The 21,290-nt window shown below is 48.2% G+C and overlaps 1 protein-coding gene across 1 annotated transcript in view; it reads right to left on the bottom strand.

Annotated features, from left to right (window-relative positions):
- The window catches only part of LOC119395565 (WD repeat and coiled-coil-containing protein), a 253,218-nt gene that overhangs the window by 168,158 nt on the left and 63,770 nt on the right, over positions 1-21,290 (bottom strand). The window lies entirely within an intron of this gene.

Genomic DNA, 21,290 nt, shown 5'->3' with positions numbered 1-21,290 from the left:
TTGTACTGATCGTGTATGTTCGGAGGAATTTGATGTCGTTTGTTCTCGTTGAATGGCGGAGCGTAGTGGAGCTGTCTGAGGATGTCACGGCCAGCTTCAGTGGTGGTAAGTCTGTGATATTGGGATGATAAATGAGCCTCAGTTAATTCTTCAAGGGTATTGATTGTGCCTGTGGCCATAATTCTTTGTGTGGACGCTCTAATTGGAACACCAAGAGCGACTTTGTATATCTTGCGGATCAAACAGTTTACAGTTTCCTCTTCCTTCCTAGAGAGCGACAGATATGGTAGCGTAAAGGTGATTTTGCTTAAGACAAAAGCCTGGATGAGCTGAATCAGCTCCTTCTCTCGAAGCCTTCCGTGTTTGTTGGAGATTCGCCCTATGAGGCGGAGCGTATTATCCACTGTTGTTTGTAGTGTTTGTAGGGTATGGTGATTTGCTCGGTTGCGTTGAAGGTACAGCCCTAGGACCCTAATTATATCTACCTGGGGTATAGGGTGCCCTTCAACTGTGAGTTGAACATTCGGGGGCGACGTCTTGAAGCGTCTAGTAGGAGGTAGAAGGAGAAGCTCTGATTTCGTAGGGGAGCACCTGAGATTCAACTCGTGGCCTACTTGCTCGATCTCGTGAATTGCCGTTTGCAAGGTGTCTTGAATGTGCCCATCAGACCCACCAGTCATCCACAGCGTAATATCATCCGCGTACAATGCAAATCTGAGGTCCGGGATCTTCTTTAATGTAAGAACTAAAGGGCGCATAGCCAAATTGAAGAGGATAGGGGACAGCACTGCACCCTGGGGTGTACCAGTGCTTCCTAAGCTTATTTGGGCAGACTGTTCGCTGCCTAACTGGAGCGTCGCAGTGCGATTCGTTAGGAAGCTGCGTATATAGCGGTAGATTTTCTCTCCGCAGTTTATACTGTTAAGTTCGCGCAGAATGGTTAAGTGGGACGCATTGTTGAAAGCTCCCTTGAGGTCTAGGCCGAGCAATGCTTGTGTGTCACGTGCGTCGCTCGGGTCAATAATATCTTGTTTGATTCTTAGCATGACATCCTGACACGAAAGAGAATTGCGAAAGCCAGTCATCTCCGAAGGAAAGAAGTGGAAAGAAGTGATTATTTTCGATGTATTTGGTGAGGCGTAAGTGGATGACGTGCTCCATGATCTTCCCTATGCATGAAGTGAGCGAAATCGGACGGAAGTTATCGATATGAATAGGTTTATTTGGCTTGGGAATGAAGATTACCTTGGCTACTTTCCATTGTTGGGGTATCTCGCCCTTCTCGAGACAGTGGTTGTAATATTCAGTGAGTTTGCTAATTGACTGGTCATCGAGATTGCGAAGCGTCTTGTTCGTCACCGAGTCTGGACCGGGCGCTGTGGTAGTTCGCACTTTGTTGAGGGCATGTCGAACCTCCGCTTCTGTGATGGGCCTTCCAAGTTCTTCGTTTGGTGCACCAACATAATCGGGCATGGGGATTTGCGTAGGAGGGGGCATGTGTTTGGAGGCCAGGTTGCTGAACATGCTCGAGAGGTCCGCTGCGTGGTCATGTAGTAGCTTATTGATGTGGTTGTTGCTATGGGTCCTAGACGTAGTGGGGTCGAGTAGATGCCGAAGCAACTGCCAGGTTTTCTTAGTGCTAAGATGACCATGCGTCCCCTCACATACCTGCGTCCATTGCTGTGCCGCCAATTTTGTAGCGTATTGCTGGATATGAAAGTCCAATTTAGCGATTCTGATTCTGAGTTTGTGGTTGTAACGGGCTGTTAACCATTTCTTGAGCAATGCTTGCTTCGCTTCCCACATGTGTAGCAGCTTCGAATCAATTTGAGCTAAAGCGGTGTCTTGCGGCAGAGTGGTGGTATAGGTCTCTACGTCTGCTTGTAAGGTGTTTGCCCATTGCTCTATGTCAGTGATGTCTTCTTCGTTAAGGTTGCTGCGAGATTTCCTAAATTCCGTCCAATTAGTCAGACGTAACGGTTTCGTGGCTAGCGGTCGGTGCATGAAATCTAGGCTGAGTTCCAGGATGTAATGGTCGCTTCCCAAGTTGTTTTGGAGGTTGCGCCATGTCGCCTGAGTGATGCGGTGAGTTAAGGTGAGGTCGGGGGATGTATCCCTATTGACGCTATTTCCTAGCCGGGTATGGAGGGTAAAGTCGTTATGGATGGTCAAACCCTGATTCTGTATGTGCTGCCACAGCGCTCTTCCTTTAGGAGTGGATGTGGAGTGGCCCCACATTTGGTGGGGGGCATTGAAGTCGCCCATGACGACTAGCGGTTGTTTGTTGGCGTTAGCTTTGGCTTGTGCTAACATCTGCTCAAAGCGGTGTTGTCGAGCATTGGGGGAGCTATAAATATTCAACACGTATAGGGTGGGTTGTTTGAGCTTTTGAGGAATAATTTCTATAAAATCGTGGGGAATGTCAGTACTACTAAACGTATCCCATTTAACTGTGAGATGTCGTCGTACGAGTATGGCAGTGTTGGGCTTTTCTATGTGAGGGTCGTGAAAAGTGCTGTATCCAGGTAGAGTAGCTTTCCCGTGTGTTTCCTGCAAGACTATAATGTCAGGGAGTTCGTTAAGGCTCTGTAGAAAAAGTAGTAGACTGGCTCGCTTGTTGCGGAACCCCCTGCAGTTCCACTGCCAGATTTTCAGGCTACGTGCTGGCTTCATTATTATTGTCGTTGTGGGAGAGGGGGGCTTGTGACGTCGCGTGCGGTCGTCCACGAGTGTCAGTTGGCTCTTGTAACCTCGAGAACTGCGTAGATACCTCACAGATAAAGGCATCAATCTTGCTTTCTAGCCGGTTTTCAAGGGCAGCAAATCTGTTTTCTAGGGCGTTCATGCGGTCATTGAGGACAAACAGGGTGTTTTCAATGGTGCTATCGGTGTCTGTTATTTCGGTATTCTTCCTTTTAGCCGGTGGAGGATGCATGGTTGCTGAATGTGGTCTTGGTGTCGCTGCTTCAGTCGTAGCAGAGGGTGCAGCAGTGTCCATTTGTTCTGTCGGAGGATGTGTAGGTGTGGGAGCAAGTTGTTGTGGCAGAGGGTTGGCAGGGGCGGCAGGAGTTTCACTGACATCAACGCGGGGTTGGAGCATTGCCTTGAGCTGCTTAATTTCGTTTTTAAGCATTTCATTCTGATTAAGCAAGTATTTAATGAGAGAGGTATTAACGTCTTGTGAGGAGCTACAATTATGGGAGACTATCCCTGCCCAGCTCACCGTTGTTGGGTCGACGGGTGGTCTCTCCTGGTTGCGTGGAGTCAGCGGAGGCCCAGCTTGCTTTGATGAGGGAGGCTGGGCTGCTGTTGCAGGGTTCTTGTGACCAGGGCTGCTCTGCGGCTTCTCTTGTCCAGGGCGTTGGCCGGTGGCTTGGGTAGTGCTCTTGGCCGGAAGTGCCAGTTTAGTTTCTGGGGGTGTCGGGGGTGGTGTCCGTGGTGGTTTGTAACGAAGTCTGCACTCGGAGGAGCCAGTTTCATGCGCTCCGTTACAGATGATGCAGGTGGGGGTGCAGCTGTGGTCCTCGGGAGGATCTGGTGTTCCGCATTTGGGGCAGAGAGCTGTGGTCGCGTTGGGCCACACGTCTTGACGGTGGCCAAGCTGTCGACACTTAGTACACGCTTCCACTTTTTGCCGATATGGCCGGCAGCGGAGATCTGTGCGGAGGTAATCAATGTAGAAGGGGACCCACAATCCCTCGAAAGTGACCAGGATGAAATCAGTGGTGCCCATTCGCCGAGCAGTTAAGATGTTGATTGCTGGATTGGACTCTCGAAGGTTAGCCAGCACGTTCCCTTCGACAAGAGAGGCCTGAAGCTTGATGATGCCCTTGCACAAATTTTTGGGGTCTGCCACGTGCGTGGAGACCTCGTAGGTCTTGCCCATGATAGTGAGGGTGGCAATCTTCAAATAGCGATCAGCTCTGTCCATGCAGGGGGTGCTGATGATGATTGTGTTGTTAATCTCATTGGCCCGGAGTCGATCTAGCGATGCTGCAGCCGCGGAGAGGCCAGTGGACTTGATCACGATGTCGCGGAGAGAGACTGGATGTATGCTGGCACAGTTGACGCCACCACGTACACGAAGAATGACCTTGTATTCAGCGGCCGGGAGTGGAGGAGGACGAGGTAGATTGTGGCTTACTTGCGGACGCGATGTCAGGGTGCTTGGTGAGGTGGGCAAAGGCTTCTTGGCACCGGAGTGAACAAACTTCTCGCGCCAATCGATGATTTATTCTGGAGTCATATCGACGCTGTCGGCGACGCCGATTTGGCTCATGGCTGCAGCCGCTACAACCACCGACGCACACTGCCGGCGTGGCGCGGCAGAGACGCGGAGGTTCGAATGTTGCGAAAATCGATGATAAATTGAGATGGCAAGTCCAATTTCCGCTGAAAAGGTGTCCGTCGAGAGCGGAGTAGCCTGCAGTAGCAGTGGTCCAAAAACTACGGATGTCGAGGCGATATTTCAGTCACAACACACGAAAAAGACGGAGCCGATGCATCCTGCCTTCTGCGATGAACGCTCTCCGGCGCGTTCTTCTGAAGTGATTGCGATATTACACTTCCATTAGTCAATTTCTTACCGTATTTTCGTTCAGGCAGCTATTCAACTAGTACAGCAAGAATGGGGGTGTTTGTAACTTTATTTCGTGATATCTGGATATTTGTAAAGCATTTTCTATATTACACCTTTTATCAAAAGCTTGTGGAATAAGATTAGTTTACCTGGCATTGCTTTTCTTTCAAATGTTTACGCACGGTGCGCCTTGTTGTACGCTACCTCAGAAGCAAAAATAAGCCAATAGCATTGCGGTCGTATAGCCGTCTCTACTCCTTTTTTTTTTTTTTCCCCTCGCGTCTTCCCGGTGTGCTCTGTCCATAATAAAGAGCTAGTGGAGGCTAATAGACTGTCGAATAAAGCGGTGTGCATGTAGCTAGCAAACCACTGGCAACCATCAGTAAAAAGCTCGTAGTGTGAAGCAGTCTGTGCTGATTTCAGGTGACTGCGCGTTTAATTTACATTTTTTTATTACTCTTAATTCTTGCATGCGTGATGCTATTGCCCAATTACTCGCGCGAAGTTTTTTTCGTTCTTTCCTTGTGCGTGTCCGTTTTGCGCGTTTTTACACACGCACCAACGTTCTCGAACTCTTTGACCGGAACTAGGCCACGCTGATGCCGCTTGACACATGATTTTTTTTTGCATTCTGTTGTTGCTCCATCACTAACACAACGCTTAAAGATGGATGAGCTCCATTCCACACTGCATTATAAAAGTTAAGTAGACTTCAAGTGCCCTGTGTGGTAGGGATGGTAAACTCGATGAACGATTAATCGATTAAAGGTCCACAATTAATCGATTAATCGACATCGATTTCCGCCGCTCGATTAATCGAATAAAACTATTCGATTAATCGATTACGGCAGCCCCCCCCCCCCCATCCCGGCCCTCAACCTCGCCCCTTGGCCGGAGCGCATGACTGCGAGGCGCGCTATCCTGAGCCGCAGATGCCGTGCACATCGTCTCTCTTTCACTGATTTCACTACAGCGCATATTCCTGCGCTAGCTGAACGAGCCCGGAGGTGGCAGCGGCCATACCCCATAGAGCAAGATATGATGTCGCCCTGATCTCCGTCCCACTCCAGGCACTCCCCAATGCTTCAAGCCAGGGCAGGAGGCGGCTCCAGCCCATCGAGGCAGAAATGAACTTGCCCGCTTCTCTCCGGCTCACAGTCTACTGCTGCTCGCACCACCCGCACTTCTAGGCAAGTGTGTTGCACCAATTGCACTGGAGGACGATCCAATGAACCGCCTTGTTCAAGACATAATATAGTAACCCTGTAGTCGATCGCCGCACCTATCCGAATTCACTTGAGACTTGGCACAGCATGCGAACAGGCCTAGATCATATGTTTGACGTTGCAATGGAGTATCTGCCAATTCCTGCTACGTCAGTAGCATTCGAGCGCCTTTTTTCGCACGCTGATGTGTGGCGACCCAAAGGAGGTGTCGGTTGTCGCCCGAGCATCTCGAGCAACTGACATTTCTTCGCTCAGTAGAAAAATGCATGTGGTTCGGAGCAGCAACCCCATGAAACAAAACAAAAGGGGACTGCTGAGAAAGTTAGCAGCACGGCGATTCGCCAACTTTCAACACAGAAGTTTATTCTTTTCTCTAAATTTCACACGTGCCAGCGCATCGTCTTGTTGCTTATTTTGTTAGTGTTCGTTTTTCGCCGCGCTGTTTCATCGTGTTGCCGCATGAAGGCATCTCTCCTTACGTTTGACAAACGAGTAGTTTTCGTCGCCTGTAGTGTCAATCGCAACTTTCTTTGTATTTTATTCAACCCTCAGATTTTACTCGTTTTTTGTGTAAGTGCGGCACTGTAATATGCGCTACTTATTTCCTGACTGGTTTTTAGTGCCGTTGTGTTTTACTCTTTAGCAAATAAAATATTGTTTACCAATGAAAGAGAGAGAGAAAATATATTACACGGCAGAGAGGGTGGCCTGGGCTAGTACGCCCCTGCCTTCTACCGTATATACTCGCATAATGATAGCACTTTCTTTTCAAAAAAAATTGACGCCAACTTCGGGGTGCGATCATTACGCGGGGTAAATTTTCCGTGAAACAATATCCTGAGCACCGAAAACGCAAAGAAGTCGCTAATCTGAATTCTTACGATAGCTATCATGAACATAACCAAAAATAAAAGTAGAGTAAGGCTTACCTTTGTAATAAAATGCACGCATTACGCAGGAGCTACATGCATGGAACACTGCCCTTTTATTTTTGAACTCTCTGACCCCCTAACGTTCATTCTGAGTCCGAAGCGTCACTGGCGTCAGTGTCGTCGCCGCACGATTCCCTGTCGGAATCGGCAGTGTCTTCACTGTCCCACAGACGGTCATCTTCTGTCCCGTCGAGCGCGTTGGAAATGCCAGTCTTCTTAAAGCTCTTGACGACCACCTCGTCGGAAATGGTACTCCACGCTTCGAGAATCCATGAGCAGAGGACTTCCACGGAGGGTCTCCTGATTTTGCCACTTGGCGTGAAATCGTGGTCGCCCGCCGCCATCCACTCTGCGTACAGCCTCCGGACGTTGTCCTTGAACGGTTTGTTCAGTGACACGTCCAGAGGCTGTAGCAGCGAAGTTAGACCCCCAGGGATCACTGCGATTTCCGTGCGCCGCTCCTTCAGCTCGGTACGGACACTGTCAACGAGATGGCCCCGAAAGCTGTCCAGCACAACAAGTGAAGGAAGCAGAAGCGCTCCTGCTCTTCGCCCCCAAACCGTCTTGATCCAATCGACCATGAGGTCTGCCGTCATCCACCCTTTTGCTTGAGCGCGGATGTGGATGCCACGGGGAAAGTTTCCCTTCGGAATTGTTTTCCGCTTCAGAATCACATGGCATGTCAAACGTCAACGGCGTTTGGTCGGCGTTGCCTATCTGTGACAGCAGGAAACCGTTCTTCCGGCGTATCCTCGTGACGAACCTGTGAAAATCGATCACTTTGTCTTCGTACGCGGATGGAAGTCGCTGGCACAACGACGTCCGCCGCCTCAGTGACAGTCCATTCCGCCGCATGAAGCGTGTCGTCCAGCCGGAACTGGCGCGGAAGTCCTTTGTGGCTATTCCCAGCCTCCGGGAAACTGTGCGCGCCTGCGTCCGTACCATGTCTAACGACACGGCACAACCGTCTTTGCGCATGTCCCTCACGTATTCGAGGACTGCCTTTTCGATGTCAGGGAACTTGCCCGTTTTGGGTCCGCGGAAAGCCCGGCGCGTGCTGTTCGTAGCCATGAGCTTCTCGCGCTGTTTTTTCCGATATCGGATCCGGATTTCGTCGACGCCGAAATGTCTGCCGGCAGCGCGGTTTCCGTGCTCTAGCGCGTAATCAAGCGCCTTCAGCTTGAACGCGGCAGTAAAGCTCGCATACCGCCCCATGGTGAAACGGCGCTTCAACAGACGATCACAAAGCACAGCCAAAAAACACGTGGTGGCAGGTGACGCCGTGACGGGCGGCTGCGATGGCGGCGACACGGCTTTTTCAGGAATTATGGGAATGCGTCGGCAGCTTGTTGCTGCGGGATGACAACAGGTCGACCAACAGGCGGCCGTCGCTGTAACAGTGCGGGATAGCAAAACAAACATGGCGGCCCACAGAGCGAAGCTAGAGACAATAGGAGGCGTTGCTAGAGAGTACACTGTAGCTAGAGTGACCTAGAATAGGGGGAGTGTCCAAAGCGCCGCGCGAATACATGGGAGGAGCGAGGGCCTTTTGCGGTGAACTTCCGCGCCGCGGCGCTGCCGTGCCGGACCCGTGGGCTTTCTCCGCGGCGGAAGCCGCGTCAAAGCGGCGAGTGTCTGCTACGCGCGTAATATTTTGGCCGCTATAGCTAAAATTGCGGAAATTTGAGCAATATATACTGCGTCACTGCAACATAATACTGCAGCGACTCATCACACAGAGAACGCGTTTGTTTGTTTGTGTGTTGTGAAACGGGGATTTTGTATATATCCTTTCAGCTGGTTTGTCACCGCATTGGTCCACACTTCCGCGGCTGTTTGAGGAACGCATCCTGCGCGCACTTCATCGTGAGAAAAGGCGCTTAAGTTACTTTCGTGTGGAATGACGAACGTAAACTTGCTGCAGGAGAGAATAAACTGGAGATAACCAGGAGAACGTAGCACATAATGCACGTAGTAACTAGCTCATGCATGCTAACGCGTTTGCATCCTTTATATCCTATTTTTTATTTCGCGCATTCAATTTGTTTTACAAGGCTTTCTCCGGCGCTCTGCTGTGTCAAGGCATTTCATGCGAAGCCTAATGTGTCAGTCGGCGTGGCCGCGCTACCAAAAGTAAAAAATTACTCGCGTCTCGTACACGAGGTATACGCGAAAATTGGCACGGAGGGGCACGAATGTACGTATGCCCAACACGACCGATAGGTCATGGCATCACTAACTTGAGATGCTTTGCCATTCGCGTAACGACTAAGAATAATATTATGGTGTGTGGCGCGCAAACCCGCTTTCTGTAGCCACAAATAATTCTGACGATGTGTGGTCTGACGACTTATTTCCGCCAAGTTATAAAAAACGTGATGGTCACCAAAATCGATGTAAACATGTTAGACTTACCGATACATTTTCATGAACTGACCGCATAGGTAAAATGTATGCGAAAGAATTACATGAAAAAAAAAAAAAAAACATGGTCTCATGCATTCGCCTGAGATGACTCGAAAACGAAAGCCATCTTTTTCGTCAGTCGATGCATTGATCCTCCCTAGACCCTCTCCGAAAGCTTTCTGCACATAACGTTGTTTCGGACTGCCCAGAGGATCGAAGGCATTGCAAGACATTGGCCACGGAGGCATTGCAAAGCGACCATGTCATGTGATGGCGTCATCATATGACGTCACGTTGAATGACGTCATAGTGACGTCACAAGTTCTGTCGACGTCATCGCGTGATGATTTTGTGCATTACTCGTGTTGGCTACGCGGGACGCCGACGGTCAATTTTCGTGTTTGATGAGGCACCTAAAGCTCTACCTTAAAAAAAAAAAACAAGACAAATCAAAGTAAATGAAACGATAACAGTGCAACATCGTGTATGCCTCACTTCATGTTAACGAGCGATCGCCCGAAAACAAACGTGATTCTCAGTTCAGAGCAGCTGATTGCGCGCGTCTGCGGGACAAAAGAGGCTTGCTTTACTCGTCTGGTCATCTCTTTATATTTATTCAAGAGGTGACGAGACACAAAATTGTGGTGGACGCTATATTGAGGTCATCAGGAAAAAGCGGGAAATTGCGGTCGGGTGCCCTGTTGGCGCGCACTCAACTGCCTCGGAAACAATTGTATTTTATGTAACTACTCGTCCACCGCTCTTTGTGAAGTCTCTGAACCGGACGAACACTAACCTCCGAGAACGTGAAACATCTGAAGTTGAGAATGAGTTGTTTGAAACTGTTTTCATTTCGTATGGTGAAGGCTTGAAGCAATGCACGCATCTCGCGCGAACGTTTCATACTGACGTTCAGCGATCCAATGCAACATGCGATAATATATATATTATTGCATGTTGCATTTTTTCAGGCTAGGTACTTACGGGATCTCTCCATTTGAACAATTTTCTGAAGTGATTGAGATATTACACTTCTATTTGTCAATTTCTTACTGTATTTTCGTTCAGCCAGCTTGTACAGCAAGAATGGGGGCATTTGTAACTTTGTTTCATGATATCTGGATATTTGTAAAGCGCATTTTCTATATTAAGCCTTTTATGCAAAAACTTGTGGAACAAGGTTAGTTTACCTCGCATTGCTTTTCTTTCAAATGTTTGCGCACGGTGAGCCATTGTTGTACGCTACCTCAGAAGCAAAAATAAGCCAACAGCATTGTGGTCGTATGGCCGTCTCTACTCTTTTTTTTTTTTTTTGTTTCCCTTGCGTTTTCCCGGTGTGCTCCGTCCACAATAAAGAGCTAGTGGAGGCTAATGAATTGTCGAATAAAGCGGTGTGCGTATGGCTAGCAAACCAGTGGCGACCATGAGCAAAAAGCTCGTAGTGTGAAGCGGTCACTGTGCGCAAGTATTTCAGCTGACTGCGCGTGCAATTTACATTTTTTATTACTCTTAATTCGAGCATGCGTGATGCTATTGCCCGATTACTCGTCCGAATAAAGTATTTTTTTTTGTTCTTCGCTTGTGCTTGTCCGTTTTACGCGTTTTTACGCACGCACCAACGTTCTCGAACTCTGTGACCGGAACTAGGCCACGCTGATGCCGCTTGACACATGATTTTTTGCATTCTGTTGTTGCCCCAGCACTAACACAACGCTTAAAGATGGATAAGCTCCATTCCGCACCGCATTATTAAAGTTAAGTAGACTTCAAGTGCTCTGTGTGGAAACGCGGCGCAAGAAACTACAGCGTGTAGCAGACGCCCCTCGCTTTCCGCGCGCTTCCCAAGCGGGGAAAGCCCACGGGTCCGGCGCAGCAGCGGCGCGGCGCGGGAGTTCACGGCAAAAGGCCCACGCGGGAGCCGGCGCTTTGGACACTCCCCCTATTCTAGGTCACTCTAGCGAAGCAAGCGACCGCATTTTTTTTTTTTCTTTTCGTCAGTCACGGTGGTTGTGAGTACGTCACGCGCGTCAAAACAGTCTCTTCTGTCTAAATAAGGAATGCTTTCATTTAAATCAGTAAATTTACGGCATTAGCGTAGTGATGCCTGCTTTCAGATCACAGAAACAAAGATGGGCGCGTTCAGCTGCCACAGACATAAAACACATGGCGGGCATTCAGTGAAAACTGCGGCATTTGCCTTTACTGCAATCCTAAATGGCACGTTTCCGCCAACGGTGGGCAAAAATTACGAATATGTTTGGTGCGTGCAGTTCACTTGGCGAGTTTGGAAGAGTTATTAACGCAACATTCGACAGATGATAAACGCGATGATCATCGGCTAGACTTGGCACACGACATATCGATGCGGCAAGTTCGGGGTGCGATCATTACGCGGGGAAAAAGAAAAATCAAATTTAGACGACAAAATTTAGGGGTGCGATCATTACGCGAGTAAATACGGTACTCTGCACCGGGGAAAACGCAACGGGGGAAAAAGAGTGATGAAGTACGATGATGGGGAAAGGATTAGGTAATCCGTATATACATATTAAGACGCGTTTGCTAGTGTCAAGAACACAAGGAAGCTAGTGACCATCTTTTATTATGCTGTATAGCCCAACTGTCCGCCTTAAATAGGGTTTATACCATTTTCATAATTGTTCAGCTAGCTTTCTTGCGATGCAGTTAGCCCAATTAATGGCAGCTAGTGACTTCTTCAAACAGAGTGTTCAAGCGCGGTTTGCTTGCGCTGGGAGGCGGAAAATGTAGACTCGGCTCTCTTGACACGAACACGCACAATAGACAGCACGTGCAACTACGACCTTGTCTCCACTTGAAGCACGAAAGTTGCTGCCATTAGTTGAGAGAAAATGTAGCGCAGGAATGCGCACTCGCGAATTGTGAAAAGGGTCTTATATTCATTCACAAAACTTTATTAAGAGTCCTGAAGCCCGGTCTTTTCAGACCGAGGCGGGCCGCGTCCACGTCGGCACCGTTAGGCCGAGCCTTAGGGCGCCATCGTGAACCCTCTGGACAGCCCGTAGTTGATCCTGATACGAACAGCTGGCCCTTTATGTAATCCACAACTTTACGTGTCGGTTTACCGAACGTCTAGCATCCAGTGCATTACTATTGAAGAAGTGACCTTGTAGCATTTAGTTATACTGTATGGTCGCATACTTAGGGAGAAATACAGCTTTCAGCTAGAGGCCACCGTCTTCTGCTGCGACAAGAAAGAAGGACAGCTCGCGAAATTTATGTTGTAATGTCTGATACACATAGATAGCGCTCACAGTTCAGGCAGTACGCACGATTGAAAAGGTGCGAGTGGCGCCGTGTTGAGGCAACGATCAGATTAAACCTGCGGAGAATACTGGCGCAGCTGCTGTTTATTCTAGCTGGGAGGCAGAAACTCGTGTCATTCTATTTCTCGCAGTTGCCTGTACCGATGGTCTGTTTGAGGCCAGTATGTTTCTGTGTAATCTCTGCATGGGTGACCTCAAGGAAAACATCGCGTCAGTCCGCAATTATAGTATTATGTAGGGCTTCCACAATATCTAACCGACAAACCGAGAAAAGATGCCATGCTTACGAGAGCGAGCGTCTCATTTAATTCCTCTTCCTCCTCGTCTCTCTTTTACCTTTCTCGGGATTTCCTCACCCTCCGCCACACTGCATGTTTCAGCTGCGACTTTCCAACCAGTGCGGTCCCCGAACGCGCCTCCGGTTTCGATGAGCTCGAGTAGGCAGGCTTCGAGAAAATACGACCTGCTGCCGAATAGTCCAGGGATGATGGCCACAGATGCTTGAATCCGCGACATCAACCAAAGACGACGGGCCCCTTGTGTCCAGCGTGCGAAAGTGGGAATTTTCGTACACTGGACACAAGGGGCCCGTCGTCGACACTTTCGAAAGTGGGAATTTTCGATCGTCAGCGCGTCTGATAAAAAGATCTGGGTCCATATCGAACACGAACGATGCCTCTCAAACAAAGAGATATCGGTTTTAAAGCACCCATAAAAAATGTCGATTAATCGATTAAAACATTCCACCGAAAGTAATTAATCGATTAAAGGCTAAATCTATTAACAATTATACCCCTGTCACACGGCAAATCTAATGTCATTTACAGCTAATGTCATTCGTTTGTAATGTCATTTGTTTGCTGTCACACGGGGAAACTAATGCCATTCGATGAAAATGACATTTCCAGTCGAATGAGTTCCCGAAACACATTCGCATTCGATTTTGGACCGAATGCGTAGTCTCGACACCAGGGACCTTTTAGGGAGATAACTGTTGACTTATGTATGCGTAACTTTTGTAATTCGTAAATATCTTATTCTTTACTAGATTAACTTATTACTGGTTTGATCACGTAACAGCACGCGCGAAAGTTTCTAAAAGAAAGCTACTCTCAACTACAGCGGCTGGACGCCGGCCATGTTTCATTTGTGCTCTCTTGCTGTTGCCCGTATCGCGGGTGTTGATCGTCCGATTGCACGTGTTTTGGTGATCAAGGTGGTGACTACACGAATTAGCTGCCGCTGTCTCATTTCTGCAGCCGGAGTGTCAGTCGTGCTCGCACGCTTTAGTTCACTGTACGCACGCCCGGTCATATCGTCGGCCATGTTGGTTTTCGATTGGTTCTTGGCTTGACTTCGTTTGTGTCGTACAGCTGTGGCAAGTTGTGTAAAACGGCTTCGAGCAGCTTTTTAGTGATAGAAAATTATTTTCTAGGATACACGCATGTGAGATGCAAGTTTTAATAGATTTTTATTTCTCCCAACGTCACGGCTCCGGAGTGCTAAGGTCATGGTCATCATTTTAAAATGTCATTTGTTTTCGTCGTGTGACAGCAGGCAGGTAAAATGACATTAAGTTCACCTAATGTCATTTGCAGTGATGCTACCGAGGACTTCTGATTTGGAGCAATTTTTGGAGCAGCAAAATTTCCGTTTTGGAGCACTTTGGAGCAGCAAAATTTTCATCTTGGAGCACTTTGGAGCAGATAAGTTTGCATCTGGGAGCACTCTGGAGCAGCAAATTTTACATCCTGGAGTGCACTACAGAAGCATATTGCAATAAATTCAAGCACCGGAATATTACTATGGGGCTCTTATGAAGGCTAGAAATATTTCGATTCATTGCAAATCTCATGGAAAAAATCATCTCAGGAGAACACCATACTTCACTCGCTAATGAAAAAATAAGGGCTCATGCAGTTGAGTGTTCTGAATTAACCTCTTCGGCGATTATTTTCGACACTAGCAAATAAGCAGAATACCAGATCAATAAAATTGCACTTCAAGAAATAACACTCTAAATACATCTATGTGGTTATCAGCAGACATTGTAGGCAAACGCCGTGACGTACACCAGTGCCTCAATGCCAAAGAGCCACACTGTCCCTAATGCATTCCCCTAAAAAGACTCCAAGGCGAAAGCCGGGTTCTTTTTCTTCTCGATCGACGGGTTGATCCTCCCCCTCCTTCCCTGCAAGGTTTCTGCACCTCACCTGGTTTTGCGCTAGCTCCATGATCGGCGCACCGATTACGGAAGCAGTGTAAAGCGACGATGTCGTGATGGCGTCATCACGTGACATCACGATATATGACGCCATGATGACGTCACAAGTTTCGACGATCTATGACGTCGTGATGGCGTCATCATATGATTATTTTTGCATCGATCGATTGACGCCGCCGACGGTCAACTTTCGTGTTTGATAAAGCATCTGATGCTTTCGCATTAATATTGCGTATTGAACGTTAACAACCTGGACTTACATACCAAACTGCCCTCCACCATGTCACCTCCTTGCCATGCGCGAAACAGCTTCGCTTATCATCCACTTCACTGAGTGAAATGGCTCAACTTTTTTAAAATGTTTATTGTGATAATAATTATATGGACGCTCTCCGCGGATTTTTGTCGTCGCCATTGCCGTAATTTTCTGTACAAAGACCAAATTAATAACATCACCGCGCGCATTCTAGCCGCGGGTAACAGCTCGCGAGCGCTGGCGACGAACGCGGCTGAAGCGGAGATTAAGCTAGCCGGCCGTCTGTCTCCGTCGCACGGGAAGCGCATATGAGATAACATCTTCCCGCGTGCAGGCCTGCCATCGATTGCTCATCAAACAGAGAGGAAACGCCCCGCCCGTCTTTCGTAAGGAGCATGAAAGGACGCCAGAGGAGCGCGGGGGGGGGGGGGGGACCGCATCGTTCAAAGGGAGCAGTCGCTTGCGCGCGCCATCTCGAGGCATCAAGAGACGGCTCGTAAACTTGCTGTGCTCTCAACGCTTACTTCGTGTTTAGAGAACTCAGAGCAAGAAAACGCTTCGGTTCCTGGAGCGGCCATATTCCCTTAAACTAGTGTTTTGTTGAGTTACGCGAGATCGAATCCAAGAGAGTTAGCTGCTAGCCTTACTTCGTTTAACAATACAATTTGTTGGTATCGCATTCATTGTTTCGCCCTTAAGCGAAACTGAGTTTTTTACCCGCCAGCTATTGACCCCCGAAAGCGAGGGGCGGACGTGTAACATGGGGCAGCCGCTTCACTGTGGGCCGTCAGTGACGGGCCCGCTACTGACAGCTGCGTATTTGCGGCTGCTCCGACCAGGATATATGCTTTTATTAATGAGATGACATTTTTAAAAAGCAAGCAACAAATTCGAATTGGAACCCTAGCACGTGAGCTCGAAAGGGCAGGGCCTTTTAGGGGGTATTCACCACAGAGTAATTAAACTCGGACGCGCTCGTATAAGCAATTACGAAAAAGCTCTTCCTAATGAAGATCCATGGATAAAGTACATCCTAGGAAAAGTGTGAACGTGTTTCCACCGTTCGCGTGCTCTTCCATAAACGCGAAGCAAGGAAAATTCGATATTGTTCCATATATATACTGCTAGCGATCCCAGATTTCATTCCGCGATGTCCGGAAACAGAAGTGACAGACATTTTAGCAGCACACATGTAGTTATTACTGAACATTGCTTTCCTTACGTGCCGTGCGACGCTTGGAACGAGCTATCAGCAGCGTTTCTAGAACAGACGACGTCCGCCAATGAATCGCCTTCGCACTTTCTCGCTACCGAGAGGCCTAGACGTCACGAGTCTGCGGAGAGCGCGTTTTGCTGTCGAGCCGACTTGCAGAACAGAAGCTGCGTCGGCACCGTGCTTGGCATCGTGGCTTATGCGGGACGCACGTGCGAGCGCTATTTATTCAGCGGAATAATTCTTGGTCCATGGTTGCGACTTTGGCAGCCCCAAGATCAAGCTGCATATGTTCTGACGCGCCGTCCGTGCGATTGCCGGTTATAGACGCCCCCAAACCTAAGACTTTGGCGCAGTTTGGCGCAATTTTCGTCGATATTATCAGGATGGCGCAGTAAATACAATTTGGCGCACTTTGGCGCAGTTGGCGCAGGAGTGGAATCACTGCATTTGTTGTAAATGACATGCCTGTGTGGAAACTCGGCGCAAACAACTACAGCGCGTAGCCGACGCCCCTCGATTTCCGCGTGCTTCCCGAGCGCGGAAAGCCCACGGGTCCTAGAGTCACTGTACATGCTACCTTCAGGTAGCAGAGTTGCGCATAGGTCTGCCTAGCAACCACAGCTACGCAGCGAAGACACACTCCGTTTTTGCAGGCGACATGCCTACCGGGTCACCGATCGACATGTTTGGCGTGCCGAAGACCGGTGATTAACCTTACTGTGAATGACTAGTGCCAATCCAGTTCGCTGCAGCGGCGCCATTGAATAATACAAAAAATTGGCCCGAGCGTTGCAGCAACACTGCTAGCAGTGCTAGCAGTGTTGCTGCAAAATTACCGGCAGAGCTTTCGTTGTATAATATGGCTTTTGTTGGCACTTAACGGCCTTTATCTTTCACAGGGATGCATTCCTTCTCTCTTTCGTCCTCTGAGCGTAGTTTGGCGCGCAAGCGGAGCTCATCTGCAGTCGAAGCGGCACTCATGTAATGCGAGCGCCCGCCGCATCGAGCGGCCGCTACTGCGGGTTTGTCAAGTGGCTGATCACAAGACAAAGCCTGCTGAACCACGACACCTGGCTGCGCATTTGTTGGTGTGGAGCTACGTATTTGTGATTATGTCACGTATAAGTATTTTGAACACCGTATATCCGAGTTTCAGCACAGAAGGAACGACGCGGCCGCTAGGCTGACTTGGTCACATTTGACGCATTATAACTTGTTAGCAACCAAAATAATGCAACGTTTTTTTAGGCAGGATGATAGATGACGTCCTTGACTTCAATCAGAGGGATTTAAAAAAAAATTAAAAATGGCCTTTTTGAGAAAACTATTTTCAAAGTTCGGCGTTTTTGGTAAATTACTTATGTTTCAGCCCAATTATCGAGTAAAATGGAGCCTGATAAAACCACGAAAATCACTGTAAAAGAGAGCGAAGGTATCAAAGTTAAGATGTATTGATTTTTGTTATCCTCGCTTTAACTTGTTTGCAGCAATAAATTCCTCAAATACAGGTATTTTGAGCGATTTGCCAAGTTTGGGATTTTTTTCTTCAAAAGTGCTTCGACAAACAAGGAAAATACTAGACTCATAAGATTGTATTTAACTTGTTCTTCGAGGGGAATAAATATTGTGACTGAGAAGTGCACCGTTTTTTCCCTAGGTGCGCTCGAAATACAGAAATCGCGAAATTGGCGAAAAAGTGTTTTTTGCGGCCAAAATTTCTATATATTTTTTTCAGACGAACAAATTTTTTTTTCGCGAAACTAACTTCGAAACCGTTGTTCTGGGTGTAATGCCTAGACCTACAGCAAATTTCATCAAAATCGGGAATGGTGACCGGGACCTCGTGTTCGATCTTATCTGGACACACCCAGCTTAGCTTTCGCAACGTCACTTGCATCGTCCTCCATAGCGTCAGCTGTACCGGCTTTAGGTCGCGATTGTAGCATGCTAATTGGACACGCGGGTGCCACCGGGGCCTCGAGTCATGGTTTCAAAGCTTCAAAGCAAGGGGGATGCACGCTCGGTACCCACAACAATAAAGTGCGTGGTGGCACGGCAGAGGCGCAGGAAATGTGGTGTTCCAGCATCCTATGAGTGACGTCACAATGTAGGTGGCACCACGCAATATCTTCGAGGCCAATAACTTAATGGCAGCGTTCAGAAAATAAAAAACGGTACTGAAAAGAAGCGGGGGTGGTGTCTGGTACCTGGAACAGCCCTAGCAAACGAAAGCTGCGCCAGAATGTTCACTGCGCGCATGCGTGTATTCTCGTTGTTCATTTCGCCGCTGCACTCTGCTACACGGCGCTTATCGGCTCGACGGTCGTCGACTGCCCGTTCAGGTTAAGAAAATGGGCGGCTGTACAATTGCCCAGACTTTTGGCTGTTGTGAAGGCCAGTGCCGAAAGACACCATCTGCCAAGCAGGCTGGCTTACATCAGCCAATTGAAGCACCTCGCATCCCCTTTGACCAAGTCGGCATTCTCGACTTGGTTCTGACCAAGCTGGCATGGGCATTCTCGGACCATTCTTCCTGCGTGCAACAAAGGGGTGAGACTGTCACAATAACTGACTACTATGCTGAGACGCAGCAGGCGATCCCATGAGCCACGGCTTCAGAGGTAGTGCAGTTATTCAGGCGTCACATCGTATCGTGATACGGTGCTCCCTCTAACGTAATAACAGACAGAGGGACAGCATTCCCAGCGCAGCTTATGGACCAGTTTTTTAATTAGGCAACAGCAGGCACCGAAAGACGATCGCGTACCATCTGCAGACCAATGGACTTACAGAATGACACAATAAGACGCTCACAGACACGATCGAAATGTACATCGACGTCCAGTGAAAAACATGGGACCGGATCTTAACTGACGTGACCTTCGCGTATAACACCACCGCGCAAGAGACCACACGATTCACGCCATTTCAGCTTCTCTACGGTCACCAAGTGCAGGCAATCCTGGACGCTATGCTGCCAAGTCGAGGCACCTACGAGTTGACAAACGATGCCGAGGAATTTGCACAAAGTGCCAAGGAAACAATGCTGCAGCATCCGCCACACGGAAGTGTCCTACAACCCCAGAGACCAAGTTCTCCGTCGTGGCCTCAGTGTTTCAGCGCTTCACCGTGTTAGCAGTGCCGTCAACTACGAAGTGGTCCCAAACACATCATCGCAACAACCGAGCCCAGACGTAGTTCATGTTGTGCGCATGAAACTCTACATTGCGTGTTCATGTTTTTTTTTTATCGTTCACCGGTCATTGTTTCTGCCTTTCACTTGTATTTGTGAACTGTTCATTGACTTTGTCACGTTCTTTATTTTGCACTTTCGCTTTAGCTGCTTTTTCTTTTCTTTCCACATGCATATGTTGTAACATCGAGGTGATGCTATTTTTTGGAAGGAAGGATAATGCCACCTGTACGTTGAGGGCAAGAGCGACTCAACCCCAAAAGTGCACCTCTTCTCTGCTCGAGAGGCGGCCCCGACGATTGCGCTTTTTAGAAGCCAGATACTCTGTGGTTTATTAAAGGCCCACAGTACTTCTGAAGCCTTGTGCCAGTATAAACTCTACATCAAACAACAAATTGTAATGATGACCGAATGTTGTTTAGTAATATTTTCTGCCAGCTGTCCAATTTATGTTTACAGTGCACGAAATGCAAGTTACTATAACAATTTTGTCACCCAGACCTGCTTTATGCAATCTGTCATTCTGAATCAATAATGCGCATGAATACAATAATGTGACCTTGTTATGGGCTATATATGAAGAGAAATTTAGTCGCAGTTTGTGGGTTCATGCGCCGTTCTATAAATTATTTCTCAATATCATGTGCAGTGACACTGACTTTGTCACACAGTACCAAACACCTAAGACCAAGAATATTATGGGGTCTGACAGGCTTAATTTTTTGTTGTTAAAGGGACACTAAAGGCAAATAACAATTTATGTCAGAGTGAAAGCTCAATGTATGACAACTTCTAAAACGGCAATATTATCAACAGCAGTGCCCTACTTACCGAGATATAAAGCTAAATGTATCACATAATGGGCGCCACGAGTGGGACATTTTCGAAGTGATCCCGATGACGTATGAGTCTGCCTAGAATAAATCACTAGTAATCAAACTAGCAGCAATAAAAAAAGAACCTTCCGTGCATCAAAAGACGTAATAAAATGTTGCTTGTTCGTTTCTGTTTGATTCATGGAAAAAAGAACCTCTGTGGCGTTGCCATGGGGAACGGCGCGCGTGGTTCAAAGGTTCTGTTTTCGCCGAACTGCGCTTCGCCCGGCGCCCTTCGCTCACGCGGTCGCGTCTCAGTGGTAGTTTCGGGATCGCGTACTGCCGCGTGTGTTTTGCGCGCTCGTGAAAGTCGCTCTGACAGAAAGTTCGACAAAATGCCGCATGCAACGACGCCGGCACTACGAGCCCTCAGCAGCACACCGTGTTCATCGGGGCTCAAGTCACTGAATTGGAGCCCAGCGTTGCGAGCCAATGTCTCGTTGTCAAGTTCTCTGTCCACATCCATTGCGGCGATTGCAGCAAGCTTCGATGGCTTCGATGGCCGCTGTTGCTGCTGTGGGTCCTGCTACTTTCGCTCTGCTGCTACTAGTGTCAGCGGCCGCGCAGTAAAGGCGGGCAACGTTGGGCACGGCAGCAGTGACGTATGAAAGTCGGATTTCAGGCGGATGATTTGAAGTGCGCTAACGCAATGCGGACCACTAAAAGGTGATTTTTATTTCAAAATAAGCACTTCCTTGGCATAAAAGTAGCACTACGAGGTTTCTGGACCGCAATTTCCACAATCAATGTCGACTTAATATTTGCCTTTAGTGTCCCTTTAAAGCCACATAAAGGAAACAGATAATGACTTATGAGGAAGCATTAGGCACTACTGCACCTAACTGAAATGTAGAGGTAACGTGACACGACCTCACTCGAATATAGTAGGAAAGGTTCGTGCCTGAAGCAGGTCATGCTGTCAACATTTTCTGATTAGTATTTCAGTTAAACACATAAATCAATTTTCACTGTGAATCCCTCACAGGTTCTCCCCTACATCACGCACAGGTGGCTGCCATTGACAAAAGTCGCCACGAGGGCGAATCAATGAATGCGGTAGCACCAAAATGCCACACGA

The sequence above is a fragment of the Rhipicephalus sanguineus genome, chromosome 6, assembly GCF_013339695.2.
Source record: "Rhipicephalus sanguineus isolate Rsan-2018 chromosome 6, BIME_Rsan_1.4, whole genome shotgun sequence".
In the NCBI taxonomy this organism is placed as follows: domain Eukaryota; kingdom Metazoa; phylum Arthropoda; class Arachnida; order Ixodida; family Ixodidae; genus Rhipicephalus; species Rhipicephalus sanguineus.
This window is presented reverse-complemented; position numbering and strand designations above follow the sequence as displayed.